At 41.9% G+C, this 19757-nt stretch overlaps 1 protein-coding gene across 4 annotated transcripts in view; it reads right to left on the bottom strand.

The window, feature by feature from the left end:
• The window catches only part of ephb1 (EPH receptor B1), a 168408-nt gene that overhangs the window by 93133 nt on the left and 55518 nt on the right, over positions 1 to 19757 (bottom strand). The gene's annotated exons all lie outside the window — the stretch shown is intronic.

The following is a 19757-nucleotide window of genomic DNA, read 5'->3' as shown; positions in this document are numbered from 1 at the left end:
CATGCTAAAAACGTGCCATTAACATTTGGCTGGATTCACTGAGAATCAGGCAGAGAAATCACAGAAAAAAAAAATAGAAGAAGCTTGCTTTGAAATCATCTGAGTAACCGTCCAGCTGTGCAAAAGCTGGCCTTGCAAAAATTGTTAGTGGCATTCCACTGATATTCAGTGTGCAATATTTGAATTAGTTACAGTATTTTTAAGAGGAATGTATTATTCTTTAGCATACAGCAGCAGAGCTCACAGACCAAAAAAAAAAAGAGTTACATAAAAGCACCAGTGAATTCAAATGAATATTTTGTGGAATATTTTGAGAAAATGATCTGAAACACTTTTTCATTTTTTTATTTTCCTTGGATCAATTTCAATCTTTATAATAATACAATGCTTTTTGCTTCCATTTAAAGCAACTGCTTGGCACAAAGATTTATTTCTCCAAAGTTCCCAACACCAATGATCCAAACAGCTGAAGGCGAGAAGTTAATGAGGTCTATAGTGGACTGAGTGGGTCTCAAGTCAGTTCATGTTTCTTATGTGCATATATCTCCCTGTGCTTCCTCCTTCTTATGACCTTTAAAACTCCAGCTGCTCAATCAAGCTTAATAGAGAGGAGAAGATATTGGCTCTTCACACACAGCCGCAACATCCAGTCAAATGATGGAAAAAAGTCCATAAAATGATGCAAGGCGAGATAGAGCTGATAAATGTGAGCCGTCGAATTTTGCTGTTTGAAAACCAGCGCAGGTAATAAAACCATTTGGCACAAAGAATATGTGGAAACATCTGGCAACAAACAAAAAAATGGTTGGGTCTAGTAAGGGCATGTAGAGGATGGAGTGGGAAGGCACGTGAGGAACAGTGGCACTGCTGACATGATAAACGAGTTTACAGAAATCTGAGGTGCAAATTAAAGCCTTTTTTCACTGCTGCTCCCTGTGTGCCCACTTCACTCTACTCTTCTCCCCCTCTCCTCTCTTCCCCTTGTGCTCTCTTCTCCCGTCTCTGCTCTGTAATGACCATTCATCAGCATTACAGAAACCTGTCCCTTTCAGCGCTGCCTGTTCATTAATACAGCCAGCCCTAGGCTCCTCTGCACCCGTCTGCTCCAGTCTAGGAGGGGGTCCTCACCGCCTCTTGTCTAGCCAAATGACCACCATCTTTCACGCCAGAGAGGAGCCTGAGGCGTCTCCGATAATGCCCATCTAGAGTCTGTCCAGAAATTCATTGGCTCATATAATAATGAACTATATCTTTCTCCTCCTCAGTAGATATGCGGTGTCACGGCTGTTTAAAGACAACCAAAACTAATAATAGGTGCATTAGTTAGTCGAAATCAAACTTTGTGACCCAGTTCCCTCTTTGCTCTTTTCAGTGCTTTGTTATACCTGTGTGTTTATGTGTGCTTGGAAAAGGTGCTGCTGATAATTTGATGGTTTAGCAACCACATATTGATTTGCTAGCTGTTGTTTTGCTGCACAAAGCTTGAGGCAAAACATTTGATTATTTTGAGCATTAAAACTGGTATATAACTAATATTTGGCATCTCTTTAACCTTATCCTAGGACCTGACGTCCACATCACACCACATTTTGGGTTATATCAATTTTGCTCTACATGGGCCTGATATCCACTTAGGAGAACATTATACTGCTACTGTTCTATCAAAATTTTAAACGAATATCCTCATATGTGGCTCTCATTTTTCTTAAAAACAAAAATAAGGTAAAAAAACAAACAACAACTGGTAATTCTTTGTTTTTACATTCATCGGGCCCCAATATGCCCAAATATCAAAGAGAAATTAAAAATGCATGTCATGGAAGAGTTCTGGTCTTAGGAGGATAATTTTCCCACTATTTTCAGAGATGTGACGCATACACTCAGGAACAAAGTCATGTTAATATGGTGTCTCGGCCCCCACTGTTACAGTATTTCTATGCTTTCTGTGCTTTTTAAATAATTTAAGCCAAATGTATCTGCCTCGTGGCATCTGTGTATTCTTGCCAGAGGCTCTTTCTCAGACCACCAATAAATACAAATTTTACTTTTTCGAATAGAATCGAGCCATACATCTAAACACCTGTTCTAGTCACAGAAATGCATATCAGAATTAAGCGTGCACATAAAAATAAATAAATCAAATGAACATCGAGAGCAGAAGAAGACCACACTAGGCGCCACTCCTGTCACCTAAGAACAGAAGTTACCTTTGTCCAGTTCACACTGGTCAGTGGAAAAATGTTGCCTGGCCTGATGAGTCTTGATTTGTGCTGCAACATTGCGTCGGTAGGTTGAGAATTTGGTGTAAACAACATAAAAGCATTGATTCATTTTGCCCTGTATCAATAGTTCATGCTGGTGTTGGTGTTGGCAGCAAAGTGAGTTCACTTGCTCGCCCTGCCCATGCCTTTATGACCACAGTGTACCCATGTTGGTGCCTGCTTCTGGGGAGAAAAGGCATCACGTCGCAAAAAATCATCAAATCATCTCTGTCCGTTTTTGTTTTTTTCAACATGACTATGAGTTTGCTGTACTCAAATGGCCTTTGAGTCACCAGATCTCAATCCAATGGAACAACTTTGCGATGTAGTGCAACAGGAAAGTCGCATCATGGGTGTCCAGCTGACAATTCTGCAGCAACTGTGTGATGCTATAATGTCAATATGGACCAAAAGCTCTGCATGCGATGGCATCGCATGCAGTTGTTTATGGAGTTTAATTCTGTTAATGTCCACTGATGTTTTTATATCCGGAGTATTTGCATGCACATGCCAATTTTCACTTACTAGCGTGTTTATGTGCCTCTATAAAATGAGCTCACTCCCAGTTAGTTTTATTTTACACAGTTTTGCATCACCTAATTCATATTTTATCATTACCAACCTAACTGAACTTAAACTTTTTTTGCTGATGAAAAACTGTCAAATACCGAGAGCCTTTTAACTCAACACTTATTTGTAAGCCAATTAAAGTAACCACCGGCACCCCTCTAATAGCTTTGCTTTTACCATTAATATAGGAGACACTTGTCCTCTGCCCCTGATTGTCAAGTGTGGCTATTGTGTGTGTCATTATTGCTGCTCTGTTTTATGGGCAGTAGCAAGGAGATGGAGGAGCTATGGATTCATAGAGCTCTTAATGTTTGTGTTAATGACCAGTTACAGCTGGCTGAGCTGGAGAAGAGAGGGTTGAGAAAAGGGGGGAAAAAAAATACAGAGTGATAAATAAAAGAAAAAAACAGGAATGGGGAGGAATCAGGAAAAAGGGGGAGGGTTGAGAGGGTGGGGGTAATGTATTCAGACTGATGTTCCCCTTCCCACAGCCTCAGCTCACTGCCATCAAGCCATCAATACTCTGCCCTCATAAAAACCATCCATCACATTGATCTCTTGCCATTATCCTCAAAGACTAAAATAACACAGAGCAGCTCAGATGGCCACAGTCTTGCTCTGGAGGACTACAGCATCCAATATTGGGCTGGGGACAAGCAGAGATGGGAGGAATAACCAATCAGAACAAGGATGTAACATCTGTGGAAAATAATGGGCCAAATGGGCTGGAGTAATGAGTCATTTGGAGGAGGCATGGTTGGGGCAGTATAAGAAGATACCTTAAGGAAATGAGAAACTTATTTTTTTATAGAATGGAAACTAAATCTTAATGTAGTAATGTTGAATAGAGTCTCAGAAGTCTCAGAACTTTATTTCCGCACAATTCAGCATTTGTGATGCTGCCAATATTGAAAAATAATTAGCAGTTATTGAAATACATTTTTTATGTGACAGACAGTGAGCAAACTGCGATTGGGTGACGCATTAAAACAGGTGTAAACTTCATTTTGTAATCATTCCAATGTTGCAAATATCGGAGAAAACACATTGACCAGCTAGATTCGAATATCTGATCTCTAATTGAGAGCCATGTGTTTAGCCCCTCTGCAGTATTCACCTTCTCTCCCTCAATCTCTGTGAGTCTATGTAAAGTTGTTTTCAGACACACAGTGCAACCCTGACCTTTACATAAACCAACAGAGGTGGTTGTAAGAACACAGACAGGGGGATCGTCAGGTTTGTAATAGAAATTCTGTGTACGATGTCCAATTGCACCCATTCGTAATGACTGGCCATCCTGTGTTATGTCTCCTGCACACTCTGCCCAGACAGCACTCTTGCCCTAAACAAAAAAAGGGACATTTCCAGTTGTGTTCTACCCCACCTTAATTTTCCCGACACTGTCTATAATTCATGTGTGGATTTAGGATTTACTGAGCATCATTCCCCTATTTGCTTCAGGAGCTTTGCTGCATACGTACAACCCACAGAGGTTTTATCATGACTCCACCGTACCTCTACCTTCAGTTTTAAAATTGGACATTTGGTATGAGTAGGTCGGGTTGCGACTCTGACACACACGCACAAAGGGAGAACTTGACTACTTTTAGATCATCATTCAGCATCAGTCAATTCACACGAGCAGAAGATGTGAGCAGAGAAGCACATATTCAGCTGATCTTTAACCTCCAGCCTGCTGTCTGATTCTCAGTGGAGTCACACTCACAAACTGCTTTTCAAATCTATCAGCACGAGTTAATACAGCTCCATGCTCAGACATACTGCACACAGATGGGTGATGAGCAGCTCAGAGCATTTCCACATTTATATCTCCACAGCCTTGAAAGGTCTACAAAATGCCACTGCAAATAGTAGATGAGTGTCTGGCAACTATTTCTTGAATGTCCATCAAAACAGCCATTACTCAGTCTGCCGATGGGCTTTTACAGCAGGACCCAAGGCAAGAGATGTAGAAAGCTACAATCAAATGGAGCCACTTCAACACCACTGTGTTCCCCTAAACTTTTAACCCGACTCCACTTGTTGATGCAGTTTACAACAGTTTTTTTTGTTTGTTTGTTTTAGCCCTTTTCAGTTAATGCCTTTGGTGTTGAAGTTAGCATTTGAAGTAATTTAGTTGATGAGGTTCTTTTTTTTTTTTAAGTGTTACCCAAATAATCCTAGGACTAAATTATGCTTGGATGCTTTGTTGAAGTCTACACCCTCAAGCGCCTATAGGCTGAAATGTTTTTGAGCACTTTCTAACAACGAGTTGTCCGTTCATCTATCATCTGAAACGTGTGGGTGGAGGCAAGCATGAGACTGATTTTATTACTACAAGCTCGGGATGGGCATTTCAGTAATGAGCCTATTTGTTATTCATGACAACACAACATTGAACTAAAGGAGGGAAAGTGTACCTATAAAGATTTTTCTTTAATAATTACCCCTGAATACATCCTGGCTGTTGATAAAAAGAGAGGGAAAGAAAAAAGAAATGGTATGCGTGCGGGTGAAATTCACATTGACAGGTCTGTAAAGGTGAAGGTCTCAGAAGGACAGTGGATTATAGGTGGACATGAGAAGCTGAGATAGGGATTGAACTCTTTATGCCCCTTCTGAAAGACACTCTTCTCATTTTGCAAAGCTCACTGCCGACAGTAATCACAATCCAGATAGTATTTTTTTCTTCCCAAAGGTGGTTTCAAATCCCTCTGCGTTAATGAGGATATTTGCATTTCAACCTTTGGGTCTTTTCCTTGAAGTCAATAGAATGGACATTTCATGTAAACTAACAGTGGTCTGTCTTGGCACCCTTATTCACTCCTTCCTACACAAACTTTGAGACACATGCTCATAATCTCCTGCAAAATCACTTATTTCGAACGCTTTACCTCATCCGCCACCTCACACACACACACGGCCAGGCTGCAGCCCCTAAAATATGCAGTGGCATGATTGCTATTATCATTTCTGATCAGCTGTGTTATTGAATGGATGCTGCTGTCAGGGCAGTTGCATAGGAATGATTATTTTGCGGGGCATCTGAGGCCTAGTTCCGCTTGGCTGAATGTGATGGATGGGGAGGAAATGGTGATGTCTGAAACACTCCCAGTCCTGCCAGATCTCAGCCACTCTATAATTACAGTCACACAGTTTGACTGAGCCCAAGCAGAACTTGGTCTGTCTGGCTGGCTAAAGCAAAATGAGTCTCGTTGAAAATCTGCTCCCTTGCCACGCCCATACCCTGATCAATACATTTACTGGACTTGAGGTTTGAAGCAAGTAAGTTCATGTTGCAGTTGCTGAGTGTAAACCAAACAATTCAACAACTGGAGATAGTGAGACCGCGCCTCAAACACTCCTTTTCGGTCGTAAGTCTGTAAATTCTTCTTTGAGCCACCATTCATTCCCCTGTTTTATTAGCTTCCTCTAAAGGTATCAATGGGATCTGTCAGGACGACGAACCACCGCCAGACCTCAACGAGGTCTCTTGCTACATTATCAACAAATATTTTTTATTCATATTTGGAGGTTGGGTCCGTGCTAGTGAATTGGACTGTGTGATATTTGTGCTCTGTTGACATATTAGTTACCATTCGGTTTCATTCTCTGCTCCAAATGCTTTTAGTATGTCTTTTGTCTCATTTTCTTATAGAGAGGCACAGAACGTGACTGCACTCTGGACCATTCAGTGAACAACTCACACAGACTGTTCGCTCTCATATTTCTCCATCCAACTTTTAAAATGGAATTATTAACGCTTGCATTTTCAATTATGAGCCAGTTGCTTTAAGCAGTCTGTCTGCTTGGATACAGATGTTTTTAGCTATAACAGTAAACTGAACTCTCCCAGACAGGGTTGCATTGTTTTCAGGGATGCAAATTGGGGTTCAAGTGTCTTTCTCAAGGGCACTTTGGTCCTTAAAATGGTCTGGGATCCAATGGCCAAGCCTGCAATTAACTAACTTTCTGCATTTACTTGGCAACAACCACCCTTCATATAGAAGCCTCTTTTTTGTTTTTAAATATTTAATCATTAAAATAAGTATAATTCCTAAAGACTGGTAGGCAGAACAAGCTGCTTGATGTGGAAAAACAGACATCAATTAAATGTTTTAGATAAATAAATAAATAAATTAGGATGTGTAATGACAGATTTTTATTTGTCCCATTAAAAAAGTTAATTATTTTTACTCTGTTGTCCTTATGCTTTTAATAATATGTATTGCACTGGAAATTTTTATATTTTGGAATCAACATTTTTTTTTTATATATTTTTAATTTTAAATGCTCCAACTTTGACTGATGGATAAAAACAACAAAACCCCCAAAACAGTAATTAGTGCAGCTTTGTGTGTAGTAAATATTAAATTGCTTAATCTCAAAACATTTGTTTGATTAAGATATTCACGCAATTATTCACATAGGAAAGATTTAATAAGCCCAGAGATAAATCAGCAAGTGGTCTGGAAACCTTCATTAATTCAACTAGACGTGTAAAAGCACAAAAAGAAGGTTAAGGTTATTGCGCCGAAGCATAAAACTGTTTTTTGAATACTTTTCTAGCACAATGCACCTGGTAACACCCACTCAGGTGCCTTGAGACAAACCATGAAGCTGACACTGCCTCAGCACGACTTTAGGTTACCAGTAGCAACATTACCTTGAGTCACCCTGTGTAAAAGGTTCAAGCAGTGTTTAGCTGAAATCTGACAACCTCTGCAATCTTATGAATTTATTCTGGAGAATCATAAAACCACTAAATAATGAGTTATTACTATGTATATTTGCATGCATAGGGAAAGAAACGAAAAGTTGAAAAGTAATGGAACTGGGGTGACAGAAAAATACATTTGCAACAGAATGTGAAGAGCAAAAATATGACAGGAAAAGAAGGACAAAAACATCCTTTTTGTGGCCTAAATCACTGCTTTCAGTATGTCTCACGATCGTAACTCATGGAAGCCTCAAAGCCCCTCCTTTACAGCACACAGGACAAAGTCTGAACATTGGGCTTTTTCAACATTTCAGCAGCGGAACTGCTCCATAAATATCACAGCAAGTGCAAAACATACATTTGCATTCCTTTACTCGCCTGAGGAGCACGCCATCCTCTCCAAAAATCACCAAGCGCCTTTCATGTATGTTAAGTTTTCACTTTGATCTTCAATTTTACAGCTATTAAAGAATAAATGTGTTATTCTGAGTTTTTCTCCTGAATTTTATCGCACACCTGCAGCATCACACAGCACCACGAGCTTTTTGCAAAGTGAGGCAGTTTCATGTCTTTAAGCATAAAATATAGCATGTATGTGTGTTACGTACTTATAAAAAATTAGCATCTATAGACAGATTCAACCACGATTTAACAGAAAATGTATTTCACTTCTGGCAGGTGAGCTGTCCTTTTTAAATTTTCTTTTGTTCACTGAAGTATGTATGAATGCCTTTCCATAGGATGTGACATTCCTAACTATCATAGCAAATATCAAAATGTTCAGGTTAAGAAAACTGAGATTATATTTCACTTGAAGGCCGCCAAATCTCTCACATAACATAATATTCCTTGAATGAAATGAGAGAATATTGTCTCTTAAACAGACTGATGATGAATTAAGGGCTGCTAATGATTTGAGATGTACATTGTGCATGTGTGTTTGTGTGTATATAAATCCTACATAGCACGACACCTACCAGCCTTATCATCCATACAGAAAGATACAAAAAGATAGGGAGGGGGTGGGGCAGGGTAGGGTGGGGTAGTTGCGTTGTGCGGTTCGTGGTTAGATGCAGATCGTGAAAAGACGGAATCGACGCTTTGAGACAGACAAGCTGAAGTGAAGAAAGGCAGCGGGAAAAAAAAGTCAGAAGCAGTCAGGGTGAGAAGATGGAATAGAAGAATGGAAGGGTTTACTGCTATTTCTGCCAACTGTAGGACGGCTGAAATAGCAGGTGCTGCAGGTACTGGAGCAAACACATAATCACTCCCACACATACAAGCCAAACTCAAGGCGCTCCTGCATACTCCTCCAAATTCATACCAAATTTAAGATTTAAGAGTCATTTCTCCTTTCTTTTCTGTCCCACTTCTATTCCTTTGTTCTTTTATTTATTCTTAGACAAAAGGAAAAAAATGTCCTTGGTTTCCAAAAAACATCCAAGTCACTTCCTACATTTATGCAGAGGGAATCCAAAGGATGGAAATCAATAATTGAGGCAGCCACATGTTATTTCATTCCAAAAGGGAATATTTAAAAATGGTGGAAAGGTGAAAAAATAATAATGGGAGGGAGAAATATTATGGAATTATGGCATACAGTTCCCAAACAGTGTATCGTTTTTATCTTTCTGTGACCAAACGTAGACGCTGTTGTCTTGACCAAGTCTCATTTGCGTACAGAAAATATTGAGAGGTAACGCTGGATAAGACTTTTAAGAAAACACAAACGCACAAATGCCCAAGCAAAGACTTACATCCACGCAAAACCCTCCGACAGAGAGCCATGAATGCACTGTGATCCGAGTGATTCGTTGTATTACCATTGCAGTCTTCACGCTGGGCAGATATGCCCGCGTCTGAGCTCAGAGCAAATTCAGATGTCTGGCTTCACAACTAAATCACACTCCGTAATGTTGGAGGTAAAATGAAACAGGTCTCCCACTGGTATGGCAATGTCTACTATATGTATGTGTGCGCATTTGCACAAATGTGCACGTGCATCCAATTTTTTTCAACCATATTCCCAAAGAGTTTATAAAGAGTTATGTGGGTGAATGTGTAATGATGAGCATGTGCTTATGTCCGGTTAAATTGACATCCAGCATGTGTGTGTGTGTGCACGCACAGGTATGTGGGTCTCCATGTATGTAATGAAGGCACTCTTCTCACCTGGCCTCTGAAGTGAAGCCAGCATGACTCACAGTCATTTTTTCCCTTCTTCTCATTCCAGTTCAGCTCGAGCCCACTAAGTTCAGAGTTCACCTCCATCCCTCTTTCTCTCATTCCTGCACACGCGTCCTTGATCTCCTTTCCCTTCATCATTTCTGACACATATTATCTACATTCAAGCAGCCCCTTTGTCCGTTCCTCTCTGCCATTTTCCCCCCACTTTCCTTATTTAACTTTTCCCTTTGACCTTTGAACCCGATTTTTAAGGTATGAATAAATCAATAATAGAAGCAGTATCGGAAAATATCTCCAAATTGTCCTTCCCGTCAACCACCAAGGTATTTAATTTTTTTTGAGTTAACATGTCACACACTGAATTAGCACCAGACCTTAAACTACATGTGACCCCTTTTTTCTGTTTTTATCCTTTATGAAACCTTAAAACAACTAAATTAGCCAATGACTTAGCATTTTAAATCATTTAAATTCTGCTTAAAGGCTGACCCTGGATACAAGTGTAAGTACTTTCAGTATAGGTATAGATATGACTTTTATCCTTTCTCCTTCAGTGCTGCTTTGGTGTTACGTTCCATGAATTCTCCCCATTTCTTTGACCATCTATATTCAATCATCCCCCTTTTCTGTTCTCTCTGCCCTTTTCTCTTTTTCATTTCCCTCACTTTACTTTTCCCTCCTGTGTTCCCTTATCTCCATTGACCCAGTGTTTGTCTGTCTTTCAGGGTATGAATAATTGAGGTATATTGAGTCTGGTCAGCAGATGGTGAAATGGCCGTTATGGATCTATCTGTGCTCTTTAGGAAATGCTGAGTGTATGCTGACACCTGTGCAGTTAAGGTCCGCAGGAGCGTTGCCGAAGCACCGAACACAACAGGGGGGAGCATATAGGGCACGCCCAAAAATGGTACTCCTCTTCCAGCACCTGTGCATGCTCACATATGCAGGTGCAGATATACAACACTCTCAGCCACTCAAATTTATGCCTGAGCACACACAATCTCACATGTGGAAGAACAAGAGAGAGTAAATCCAAACAAACATATTATGATGAGTTCCACTGCTTCTCCAAACCATCTTATGCACCTGCCACAACAATAGAGAGGGGCGCTTCCAAACTCTCCTCGTTATCTCACGCCGTCTGTCTCACGCCCCATTTTACGCTGCCTTGGTGGTCCCGAATCCTCAATGCACTACAGCTTGAGAAAAGACATTTAAATGTTTTTCACTACATTTTCCACAATTTCATAACACGGAAACACGGGGGAACTATAAAAACGGGTGGACACAACTGGGACATTGTTACCTTCAGTGATTCTTTAAGTCACTGAAGGTGAAAAATAAAAAAAAAGAGTACATTTTCTGTTGGCATAACAGCAAATAAATGTACCGTGTTAAATCCACACAGCAAATGATTACCAGCTAGTCAAAGTTCTCGACAGCAAGTAGTTGAAGTATCCCACCGAGGATTTTATACATATTATATGTAAGATTATCTGGGTTAAAGACTAACTAGTAAACAAACTTGAATATTTACCGTTATCTGAGTTTGTTCCACAGATGCAGATATTTAAAGGTAAATGAATCAACCCTCTTTCTATTTCAAATTATGGGCTAATAATAAGCAGAACACTAACTAATTAATTAATAAATGGCATATATTTGCAACAATATTAACCATGCTATTACTGATTCATGTCAGTAATGATTCATTTCATTCAGAGCATTTACTTCAGTTTGTCTGTTTTTGGCTGCAGCTTTCCAGTCTATCATGTCCCCTTGCACACCAACCCCACCTCCACCCACCCACGCAATCACACAGACACACATAGCCCTCTCTTTCCTAAGCCCCTGACAATCCAACCAATCCAACAGCCACTGCCACCCGCTGATCGCGGGTCCGACCCTCCCAACACCCACCCACCCTTCCTAGGATCTTACTCTTAAAGCTTGGAGTCAAACTGTGACCTTCCTGACTCACACGAGTTAACCCAAGCATTCTTGAACACAGACACACACAAACACACAGCTGAATGTTGAGGGGCCAAAGGTTTGGCTTTTTTGCCCCATTCACACAGTTGATCCCTCACCCTCTCTCACTCCAGCTTCTTCTAATCCTCCCCCAAACCCCTTCCTGATCCCGGAGCCCCTCGAACATCACTATCACATTTCTTTTTTAGCCGTCTCTCTACTTTTACCCTCTCGCTGCCTCCATACACTCTCCTCTAGTTTCATCCACCCGATCCAAAATGAAAGCAGTCGTGCATCTCTGGTTCCCGTTTTACCAAAATTATTTTAAAAAAATAAAAACTAAATGGCATGAAGTTTAGTATCACATGACTTTGAATTCTCCTTCATTCACCTCACTTTTTTAAGTTACCAGACTAAAACATTTTCTTTTAACATCATTCATTTTTTACTTGCTTACAATATGTTTTTTTAACCAACAACACAGTTTCCCTGCTGCTACTTTTCCAAAATTTCCAAAATTAGTAGGGACAAATATTAGAATTAGCAAGTAGCACTATTTCAGCTTTTCTTCTGAATGAACCAGATAATCCATTGGGGTGTTTTGGTCATTTTTCATCAGCTTTATCTGAGCTGTGGATTGACCATTTTTAATACAAGTACATATTTTTGGCATCCTACTGCACTTCAGTGCAGCCAGAGTATTATAAACAATACTGGCAGACCGGCCTTTGCTGAAATGTCAGTACAGTTTTACATTTATTTTAAGTTAAATCATAAGTCATTGACTTTCTAACAGCTGCAAATGCAACAGTTACTGAGTCAGTAGTTCACATTAAGCTTGTGTTCCTATTTGCAATTTTTATTGAACCACTAGCAGCAGCAATTAGACAGAATTCAGTAATTAAGGGCATAAAATGCAAGAACGTGGAACATAAAATCAGCCTTTATGCGGATGATGTGTTACTCTTTCTCCAAAATTCACAAACCAATATCTCTGGGGTGATCGAATTGATAAACTCTTTTGCAAGAATATCAGATTACTCAATTAACTGGTCAAAATCTACAGTCCTACCGATTAATTGCTCCTTCCATAATTCCTCTTCTACACCACTGCAATCGGGAAATATAAAATATTTAGGTATTAATGTTTCTCCCAAGCTTGCAGATCTAACTAAATTAAACCATATCCCACTTTTAAAGAAGGTAGAAGATGATCTGGCTAGATGGAAATGTCTACCCATATCACTCATGGGAAGGGTTGCCGCTATAAAAATGATGGTCTTACCAAAAATAAATTATTTATTCTCAATGATCCCAACTAAACCGCCACAAGATTGGTTCAGATCTCTAGATTCATGTATGTCCAAATTCCTTTGGAAAAATAAACCCCCACGTATAAGCTTAAAAACACTACAAAAGACCAAGGATAAAGGAGGACTAGAACTGCCTAACTTTCAGCACTACTTCTTAGCCAACAGGCTTCAGTTTATCTCAGGATGGCTAAAACACACCCTCTTAGATGAACCTTGGCTAGATGTAGAACAAGCACTCTGCAATAATCTAGAGATCTCAGACCTACCATTTATCAGCTCAAACATCCAACGACATGAATGCTTTAAAAGCATCAACATCAGCTCTTCTCTGACAGCATGGTGGGAGTTTCTAAAATTGACGGCGTCTTCATTAATCCCATGCAAACGTACACCTATCTGGAACAACCCTGACATATTACAAAACAATAATATGATAAACTTTTCAGATTGGAGTGATAAAGGAATCAAATATTTAGAACATATACTAGAAGGAACAGAATTTATTTCATTTGACGGACTAGTTACACAATATGGGATCAACAAGAAAAGATTTTTAGAATATCAACAAATTAAATCCATAGTAAAAAAGAAATTTAAACCGGGTCAAGTTGAACTACAAACACCACCAAGTGTGGTTCAATTTCTTACTCTTAAACCCCCCAAATTACTATCCAAAATATACAGAATGCTTTCTAAAACAGATGAATCAATATCACTTCCTATTGCAAAATGGGAAGCGGATTTATCAGTTAACTTAGACCTAAACTTCTGGTCTCAGATGTGCTTAAAAACCTTTCATCTAATTAGAAATCCCAGTCTTCAATTAATTCAATACAAAATATTACATAGAGTGCACTATACAGGTCATCGGATGTTCAAGATGGGCTTTACGTCTACCAACAACTGCTCACACTGCCAAACCAATTCACCGGACAATTATATCCACGCTCTTTGGTTCTGTCCACCAGTTCAGAAGTTTTGGCGCGAGATATGTGAAGACTTATCGAAGTGTCTGAAATGTAACATTCCAACTTCCCCCTTAGTGTGTTTGTTGGGCAGCTTAGATAATGTCACTTCAGAAAAGAATATCGCCCATATGGTTTTCACTGCCCTATGCATAGCCAAGAAAACAGTCCTCATGAACTGGAAAAATAAAAATAATCTTAATTCTAACCAATATAGAAATTATCTATTAGATTACATTAGTCTTGATACAGCCACCACATCAGATCAATTGCTCTGGGCTCCTTTGATCAGCTCCATCACCTAGTGGGGGTGGGGGGTCATAGTTTGGTCCCGCCTTCACTGTTGTGATTGGTGTGGGGGTAGGGACAGGCTTAGGGCGTCGGGGGGTTCCCCGGAGGCATCTTCCTTGGGGGGCTCAACCCGGGGTAGCGGTCATGTCCGGTTAGGGGCTCTGTTGGCTCTCAGGTGACTGTTTCCTCGCGGCTGCGTGCAGCGGGGCTAGGGGAGGGTCTGTGCTGACGGACGTGGGTTACTGACCTGGTAGCCTGGCTGCCCCTGGGTGAGTCCGGGATGGGCGTGAGGTTCTGGGGGCGCTCCGTCTCTGGGCTGGGACCCGGACCGGGCCTCGGGGGGCTTGGGTTGGTGTGTTGCCGGGGTTGTGGGCGGGTGGGTGCATGGGGGCCCAGCCCTGGAGCAGGGTGCCGCCGGTGCATCGAGCCACCTGGGGGGCTCTTCAACTGGTGGGGGAGATTGTCACATCTTGCAGGAGCTTTCCTCTCCTCAGGAGCTCCCTCTGCAGGAGGGGGAGATACAGGAGAGGTGGAGGAAGATCTCAGCCTGGGTGTTTATTGTCTTATGTAGTCTGGAAGATGAGTGGATGGTGGGGTGGGTGCAGTTTTCTCTGTGGTGGGGTTGGGTGGACTGTCCCGGGCTCTGTGGGGCCGGGCGGCGCTGCTGCACTGGGCCCCGGTCTGGATGGGCCTGGGCCCCCTTTCCCTGGCGGGTCGCGGAGTGTGGGGGTGCCTACTGGGGTCAAAGGGGGAGCTGGCCCCAGGGAGGGGTCACTTGCCCCTCCCTTCCTTCCCTCCCCATCTCCAGCTGCCTCCCTCTTCCCGCTCCACCACAACCACCCACACATGCAGGGCCTTGGAGTAGGGGTATGTCACCAGGGTGCAGAGGAGGCTACCCCCCCCCCCCCCCCCCTCTGTCCCCTTCTGGCTGCCTCTGCCTCAATTTTATCCCACAACTTAGACATTCACATTACTCACACTCTCATTACACATACATATAGGATCTTGGGGGTGGGCACGATACACGGAGTCCAAAGTACCATCAGGGTGTACACCGCACCCCTGGCATCGTTGCCCACCTCTCAATTTTAAATACACATAGACATTGAGGGCTAGCAGGAGGGACCATGCGCTTACCTGCTGCTCTCTGGCAGGTAGCTCCAAGCCCTCCTGGGTTTTAAATGCACCTTAAAACACACATGCATCAACACTACAATGAGCGGGTGGAGGGAGGTTTGGAGTCTTCTCTCACCCCCATTCTCTGCGACCTGCTGGAGCAGGGGGGCTAGGAGGAGGAGTTGGCCGTCCGACTGCGGTCTGGAGTGTGGAGCCTTCCTGCTGCTGCGGAGTCGGGGCGGTCTGCCTCCCCCAACCGCAGGGAAAAGGGAAACACCACCTGGGTCTGGGTGCAGTTCCCCCCTCCAGGGGCGGGGGCACCTAGACCCGGTTTGTAGAGTACGCTTGGGGAGTGTGATCGTGTGTACAACGTCTCTTTATGTCTGTCTCCACGTTGGTTGAGTGTGGAGTAAGTGCATATGAGAGCATGAGGGTGGGAATGGATGTTTGTATCTGTGTGTGCCTGTATGTCTGTGTCTATATGTCAGGTTGGGTGTCAGGCGCCACCTCTCTGGGGACATCTCAGGCCCTCCAAGGTTTGGAGGCCTATCTCCCCCTACCACCACTTCCCCTGCCAGTGGCGGACCCCCTCAGACATCGGTGCGTTGGTGGTTCTTTGTGTCCGGGGATGGGCGTCCAGGTACACACCAGCTCACTCCTTGGCGGCCGCTTATCGGGGCCTGGAGCCTGGGGCTCGCTCGGGCCACTTCGGAGGTGGGGTGCCCCCGGCCTCTCGGCCTGGGGCTCGGTCACTCAGGCGCAGCTGGCTGCCGGCGGAGCTCACGGGCGCGTCACTGCAACTCCCCCTGGCTTCTGCTCCGCGGCTGCTGAGTGAGCCCTCATCTGGGACTCTCCTCAGCTCTTTCTGGGACAGTGGCGCAGCTGCCCCTCTGTTGGTCTTCCTTGGTCTCTTGTGTTCTGGGGGCCTCTGGATGTCTGGAGTTTTGATCTCCTCCACACCTGCTTCATGCCCTGGAGGACGGGGCTGTGGCCCCCCCACACCCTCTAGCAGATTATTACATGAAGGAACCTTTTAAAAAACAAAAAACAAGCGCATCCATGCTCACAGGTGTACACACGGGTGATCACACCCACAAACTACACCCTTTTTGGCTCCTACCTCAAAGCACACTGTGTTCTGTTGATCTTATGTGCTGCACAATAATGTTTAACAATTAGTATTTACTGTCATATTCCCATATATCATTGTGATGTTGTTTATTCTATTACTCTTGTTCTCTTCTGCTTGCTTTCTTTTTTCTTTCTCAGCAGGTGACCCAGGTGATTGATATATGCATTTTTTTTTCTCTGCTCATTCTGTTGGTTTTTGTTTTTTGCCCTTCTCCCCCGTCCCTCTTCTCAGCTGTTTCTCTTTCCCTCTTTCTTTCTCCCCTTCTTTCCCCCAGTCAAGTCTGTCCTGTATTCAGTAAGTGAAAATAAAATAAACAATAAAAGGTGAATCAAATGGACCATTACGGCAAGGCTGGGATGGTCAGTTTGGTAAAGTAAATCCGTTGGGCATCTTTCTTTGCCTTTAGACAACAATTCTGATGGCAAAAGAGCCAAACGGGACAGGCCAAAAAAAAAAAAAAAAAAAGCTTGTGTTCCTTGAAGTACATCTCGGCAGAACTTCAAGTGTGCCTTGGACCACTTCACGACATTTTTTATGACCCTGTCTTGACATTTTAGACATCAGAATTTGGAGGCGCAGAATGCTTTTCATAGCTTTTACCTACTTTGTAAACATCACTTAGCTCCATTTTCAGATTGTCAGCCATCTACTTAGAGGAGCCCATGGCTCTTCAAACTCAAGGTCTGAGCCAAAGAATTTAACTTCTAAAGCTGTAATCAGTTGAAAATACATAATAACAGTACTTGACTTAGCATTCTTAGTTTGTCATTTACGGCTTAATGATTAAGTGACATTCTGAGACTTTACAAGAGGGAACTTTTTTTCCTTAATTTAATTAATTTAAGTTTATTTAGTTTAAGGGAGAAAAAGTAGTAATGCAATCAGAGTTGAAGAAATACTCACATTTTAATATACTTTTACTGCATGGTTGCCTTTTTGCATTCACCAAAGTCTAAATGTTCCCAACCTTTTTTCATGCGATTACACTCTTCACCATAAATTTAATTGGCTTAACACATTTTTTTTTAATTTACCTAAAACTTATTTTCTATTCTACTTTTTACTACAAGCTATATTCACCCATTCACAGCACTCTTATTCTATTTACTATCTTCACCCCTCACAACCTAAAGTATCTATTGGGCCGGCAATTTGTGTCACAGATTATTGCCCAAGGACACCAAAAAACTGTGTACTGGAGGAGCAGGGGTAATCAAACCACAAACCTTCCAATTAGTAGTACATCCCACTCTACCACTCAAGCCACAGCTGCCCCAGTAAAACCGAGAGACTGTTGAAAACTGGAACAGAAACTGTGCTTTGGTTAAGTCACTGTGTGTATATGTGTGTGTGTCATTGCTGTTCATGTCTGCTCTTTGTCGCATGGCCACAAGGTTGGGGGATACTTGCCTTTCAGGGACTCCATATTTTATTTATTGTAGGGAGTGTGCATAAGAGCAAGGCAGAGAGCAGAAGGAAAAGGGAGAGGAGAAAAGCATGAGATTGACGCATAAGGATGAAGGTGAGACAGAATGAGCAAAAAAAACTTTAGAATAGACATTTGAAACAATAAAAAAAAAATACTGTAGCGGAAAGGCACATGATGAAAGAATATTATATTGTTTACTCTCCACATTTTTATACCTTCCAAACTAACTTTCTTTATCCAGAAAACTGCTACCATACCACACTGCTGCTATTCCATTATATGTCTGCATGCCTAACTCTGATGTTCTTGCATTTACACAACTGGAACTAATGGCACTGCTTCTGGAGTCCTTCCGAATTAACCCTTTGAGTCAGCCAAGCACACAAATGCACACAGACACACAAATACACTGCTTAAAAACTCCTGAGGGGAAAGTTACTAAAGAAAATTAATGAGTTGTATCAAATAGCTCAGGAACCATGCAGTGTGTGCACTTTAACTCTTGTTGTGTGGTGTCAGAGAAGCAGTTGTTAAGGTTATAAAGAGTAGCAAATTGAGTGCCCAGTTACTGGCTGCACACACAGAGCTAAACTTAGTATACTGTATCTACATGACAATACTTTTCACACCCCTCAGGCTACAGTCTTGGTTTTAAGATTGGCATTTGCAATCTTTATCTATAGCTGTAGCTATGATTGATTCAGCTATGAAAAGCTGCAATAAAACATTGTTTTTGAAGGTTCAGGCTGTTGATAAATTAACTGCATGACACATAAAGAGGTTCGCCTGCAGCTCTCAGAGGTGAGGGTTGTACACGTGGGAATTTATCTGATATTGACTAAGTTATTACATCTCAGCTCGCACAGAAATCTATTAAAAACTGGATTTACATTAATTGTGTGAGTGTGCGTGATAATGAATATTTTCTCACAGTCATGCTGCATCTCTCACGCTCAAGGTCACGGTAGCTGCATAGTGTAATAAGTTCTACCAGTAAACAGTTTGTGTATCCGTCCTACAGCAGGCCTTTCCCTCCCTGAACCTTTACAATAGCAGCAGGATTGAACTACGCTCAACTCAGACAAGTCAGATATGTCTCTGTGTGCCTGGGGGCTTGCTAAACTGAATCTGCTTCGATAGTAACAGCACTGTAGAAGTCTAAACGCAACAAGTCTCACTGGATTTTCTTTCTCTTTTCATATATAAAGATGTGACAATGTCAAGCTGAAAAAGAAATATTTTATTGCACATTAGCACATTCAGAGTTAAAAGTTTAGTATGAGACCAATAGCTCCTGTCTCAAAACAGTTAGAAATACTTTTTGTTTGTTTGTTTGCTTTCTTTTGACAAAGTGTGTAATTCCAAATCTCAGGCATAAAGCAGCGGATGAGTCTCACATGTGACATGTGTACAAGATACTCAATTTCGTGCATGCTCAAAAAGCACACAGCGGCGCAATCAAGTAGTCACTTTCACACCCACATCTACATGTTAATGACATGTTAGCATGTGGCTGTGATCATTCATCATGGTAAACCGCAGGGGAACCACCACAAAAATGTTTGAAATAAACCTAATGAGGCACTTAAATCACTTTCACCCAGCTGAACATGCCCAACTTGAAGAAGGGCAAAGTGGCTAAAGCTAAAGCTAACCAGAGCTCAGAGCTAGCCAGATGTCAGCAACCACAACCTGAGGCAGCGTGAGCCTCGGTATGAGCAGTAAAGGAATCAAAGCAGTTAAAAGGAAAATTATGGAGATGAGTGAAAAAGAGAAAAAGGTTGATGTCCTGTTATCTGGTA

The sequence above is a fragment of the Aulonocara sp. 'chitande type north' Nkhata Bay genome, linkage group LG18 (genome assembly GCF_057382095.1).
Source record: "Aulonocara sp. 'chitande type north' Nkhata Bay isolate Kocher_YH1m ecotype deep benthic linkage group LG18, A_spYH_male_GT1.1, whole genome shotgun sequence".
Taxonomy (NCBI): domain Eukaryota; kingdom Metazoa; phylum Chordata; class Actinopteri; order Cichliformes; family Cichlidae; genus Aulonocara; species Aulonocara sp. 'chitande type north' Nkhata Bay.
The sequence above is the reverse complement of the archived record's forward strand: the minus strand, read 5'-3'. Positions and strand labels throughout refer to the sequence as shown.